This window comes from Citrus sinensis, chromosome 6 (assembly GCF_022201045.2).
Source record: "Citrus sinensis cultivar Valencia sweet orange chromosome 6, DVS_A1.0, whole genome shotgun sequence".
In the NCBI taxonomy this organism is placed as follows: Eukaryota; Viridiplantae; Streptophyta; class Magnoliopsida; order Sapindales; family Rutaceae; genus Citrus; species Citrus sinensis.
In genome coordinates, this window is record NC_068561.1 from 16,422,916 (window position 1) to 16,427,856 (window position 4,941).

Sequence of the window (4,941 nt, forward strand, 5' to 3'; positions counted from 1 at the left end):
ACTTACTTAGTACCCCTACTAATTTTACCCAAAATGACCTTGTTGCCCAAAACATCACTCAGCCCGTTTCCGTACAAACGCGTTAGTTTTCAATTCCACTTTAAATCGGAACTCAAATGGCCCCCCAAAAAAAGTCTTTTACATAAATTATGAATGGGCTACCGACGGTTCCTATTACAACCGTCTCTTCATTTGAAGGTAAGCATTTCGTTCAATTTTTGTCCACGGAAGTTCAAGTGATGATCGTTCCATTTAAGTTTTCATTGGTTGGTAAATTTTCTTATAACCGACCTCGAATGGAAATGATTCGTAATTTCTTTGCATCATTGGGATTGGAAGAAAAATCCTAGGTGTCCTTCCTCGACAACTGGCATGTCTTAATTCAACTTAATTTGGAGGAAGATTACTCTCGTTTATGGGTAAAGCAAGTGTGGTACGTCTCTAGAAGTACCATGCAGATCTTTAAATAGACCACTGACTTCTTATGCTCTAAGGAATCTCTCAATAGTTCCGATATGGTTTTCTTTCCCTTACTTGCCAATTTATTTTATGCATTGTAAGGAAGCACTATACTTCATTGCCTCGGCTATTGGCAAGCCACTTAGAATAGATGAGGCCACTGCATCTCTAACTCATCCTTCAATTGCAGGGTGTTAGTCGAATTAGATGTAACCCAACCTTCACCTTCGCGAATCCGGATCGGTGTGGGCAATTTTGGATTTTGGCAGAATGTTAACTTTGAAAAAATCCCACCTTATTATGCTTCATACAAGCACCTCAATCACACTGCTGAGACATGTTATGTGACCAACTTGGGACTTCGTCCTCAACAATCGAACAGGGAATAACAGAGAGCAACACCCGAAAAAGAGAATGCGATCCAGAACCCAAATGCAGATCAAACTTCTCGTCCATTAATGAAGCCTCTCATCACCCCAAAATCTGCCGATGAAGGGATTCTAATTACTAAGGGATCTCCTACGGCGACCCAATCCGATGGTATGGGCACTGATGAAGTTGCAACTCCAGATTACCTGCCTGAGGTCCGGTTTGAGGATTCAAATGCCCATAGAGTTTTCACGAGCACAAAATTTTTCAGATCCACCATGGCAAATATCTCACAAATAGTTGTTGGGTTCAATTCCTACAAAACCGACATTCATGTCTCTGATAAAGACAACAGTATTGATGAGAACCGAGATATTCAGCATGCTATGGGCTATAACCCTCATTTTGATGAGGTCATTAGCTCCGATGACATCTCGATAGCTAATGGACACTTTTCATCTACACCCAAGGAGCCTGATCCCGGGCCCAATTTTAGTGTTGCTGGGTCGCAACATAAGAAAGGCTTCACTTTTGTCACTCACTGCAAGCATCACAAGGGGCGGTTATTCTACGTCCCCCTTCATATGTACATCATTTTTTATTATTCTATATAACAAGTAAGGGTCTATACCTAACCCCCCACCTTACTGTTGGTTTAGTTAAAAAAATCCTTCATGGCCCTGATCTGTAAATGGACCTTTATGAGCCTCTAAAATATCTTTTAGACCATGACCAATTCAAGATTTTATAGTAATAATATTACGATATATTATCTTAGTATTTGTTGAAACCATCACAATTTTCAGGTGCCTGATGCTTAGGCCTATTTAAGTAGATTTACACTAACATATTTTTTTTTTATATTGAGAATGATAATAAAGGTATATTGAGAATTACTTATAGCATATAGTGAGAAAACTATTGTCAATTTGTTACCAGAAACATCCAAGTGTCTAATATTTCTCAAGTTACCAACTTCTAAAGGCATAAGTCTAAAAAGTTGATTTTTATCTAAATTAAGAAGAATGGTTAAGGAAGAAAGTTCCACAACTAATTTGGGTATGATTCCTTGAAGATTATTTTGAGAAAAGTCTAAGTCATACAAGTTTTACGAGTTTCCGAAAGCGGAAGGAATGTTCCCACTCAACTGGTTCTTTTCAAGATGAAGTGAGTACAATTAATTTGTGTTGGCTATGGAAGATGGAATGGGACTTGAAAGTGAATTTCTTGACAAATCCAAACGTCGTAGCATCCTTAGATTACTAATAACATTTGGAATGCTCCATGTTAAATTGTGGTTTGCTATTGTTAATTCTGTCAAGTTAACAAGGTTTCATATTTTAGTAGGGATACGTCCATATAAATTATTCCCACCCAATCTTAATTGCCTAAGTTGGGTTGAGAGGATGCCTAGAGAATAAGGCAATACTCCTCCAAATTTGCTATCACCCAAATCAAGAATCTATAAATTTCTACATTTAGTCAAGGAATCCAAGAAGCTTAAGTCATTAACTTCTCCTTTTTCCAAGGGGTTTGAAGGCCAGAACTAGCCATCACAGGCCAGATAAGCCTCCACAATCAATTTCAACTTTCCGAGTGAAATTACTCCCATTGATATCGAATTCAATGAGATTTCAAGCATTGGATAGTGATTTTGGAAGGGGTCCAGTGAACATGTTATGACCAATATTCAAGACTTGCATATTAGAAAGAGTAAAGCCCAAGTTTGTTGGCAAATTCCCATGCAGTTGGTTATAAGCCAAAGTGGGGACTAGAAGGGATAAAAGACTATAAAATGAGTTAGGAATTTTACCAAGCAATCTATTTAGGCCAAGACCAAGAAAAATTAAAGTCTTTAACCGTCCTAGAGCTTCCGGCATGCTTCCCTCAAAATTGTTAACTGACATGGACAATGATCGAACAAAAAAAGATTGCCCAAAGAATCTGGGATTGGGCCACTAAGATTGTTGTAGTGGAGCTGAACTCGCTCAAGCTTTTGCAATGAGGCAAACTAATGTTGGGTTATTTTTGTTGCTATAGGTGTTAATGTGTAAGTTTACACAACAAGTAATATATTGAGTATTCAGATTGTCTCCACAGGGATTGATGTTACTAGATTTGCTACAACAATCTTAACAGTGCAGTTTTATTCTAAATTAAAATCAGACAATTAATGAAACTAATGAACTAACTAAAATGAACACGCAATAAATAAAAACTTAATAAGGAAAATTCTCATGTCAAATACAATGAAAAATCCAATGGAAATGGAGTAGTTGAGTGATTAAACTCATTTAATGGTGTTGCTATTTTTCTAATTAAGAATTTGCTGTTACATCATCTACTATCTTACTAGGCAGAATCCCTTATGCATCCTTAGATGTCGCTTGTTAGATATCTTATATCTAAATGTAATCTAACAGTAACCAATTGTTACGCTAATATTAGATATAACATTAAACATTCTAGGTTTCACTTGCCCTACAAGGTGAGTCTCTATGTCTAGTTCTTCACTAATTTTAGATCAAATATGGCCCTAATCAGATTGAGATTTACTCAACTTGGAAAATCCAATCTAAAACCAAGTATTGTCTTTATTTGTTCCACTAAGTCAAACCTTTTTTAGGCTCTTCATTAGCTAGTATCCATTAAATAGATGATCAGTTGAAATAAAGAATTATATTTAATATAATTAAGACAAAATGGTTTAGCAAATACAGAGCTACACACATATATCAGTTAAACATCCATTAAGATTGTTTATCACTCAACAACAATAAAATTCAGTTCATGATTTACAATAGAACAGTAGATAAAACTATTTTTGCCATCAAATACATTCTCATAAATAAATAGAAAATAAGAAAATAAGATAAAGAGTTTAAGTCCGATTAATCTTGCGATCTCTGCTTTTTATTCTCTGTAAATCCTCTATTGCGGCCCTGAAATCTCCCTTATTTTCTGTTTTTCTTTGTTGTTTTTCCTTGAATGACGACTCTCTCCCCTCTTTTTTTTTTCTTTTCATGCATGCTCCTTTAATAATTTAGAATTAAGGCAACTGAAAGTGTGTGGCATGTATCCTCCCTTTTTGGAAACTTCAGATCGCAATCTTTTAGTTATTGCGCACAAAATCTAGTCTGTCATTACTCCAAGATTGTTGCAGCAACGACTACAGCATCTTCACTATTCCAAACTTGTTTTGACTCTTCTGTAGCCAAGTTATTGTGTCATCTCTGCAAGTCTGTTGTAGCAGCATTCCATCCCCCGATCACTTACAATCATGCACATAATATAAGCACACAATTATCTAAAACAACTCAATTTATTGAAAATAAACTAAAATGGATGCTTATGCCAAATGTAACTAAAATGCAATAAAAACACATCATTTACTCTCTAAGTATTATTGATTTAAATATAACAGTGTCATGATAACTCTCATTTCATCGAGTTATCAATTGACCATGGATTTTGCCAACCAAGTGGCTGAAGCCTAGCCAAAATATAACAAGGCTAGAGTAGCCAGAGAGATTGGCCAAAGTTCTCCAAGAAATGAGTTATTGGAAAAGTTAAGATACTTGAGCCTCAATAAACAGCCTAATTCTGGTGGAAGTTCACCTTGTAAGTAGGTTTTTTCAAGACTTGTACCTCTAAGGAAAGTAAGGTTTCCAATGTGAGGAGAGAGTGAACCCACTAACTCATGGTAGCTTAAGTTCAATGTGATCACTTTTTGATGAAGTTGGCCACAAATGACACATTTCCAATTGCAGAAATGGACTGAATCATTCCATGAGCTCATTAAACCAAGTGGATCATCAGTTATTTGAGCTTTGATGGCAAGTAAGGCAAGTCTATCGGTCTTGTTTCCTCGCAAACTTGAACTTGGTGCTGCAAGAGTAAAGGATGGTGCAAAAAGAATGGCGATAAACAATAAAAAGGAATGCAGGATTGAAGTCTTGCTTAGACGAGAAGGTAATGTCATGGCTGCTATGAAAAAACACAATGGTATGTATAGGGATGGCAATTATACCCGCAAACCCGCCCAAACCCACCCGCCAAACCCGTCCGTTGCGGGTAATTTTACCCGTTGCGGGCGGGTTTAGTATTATAAAT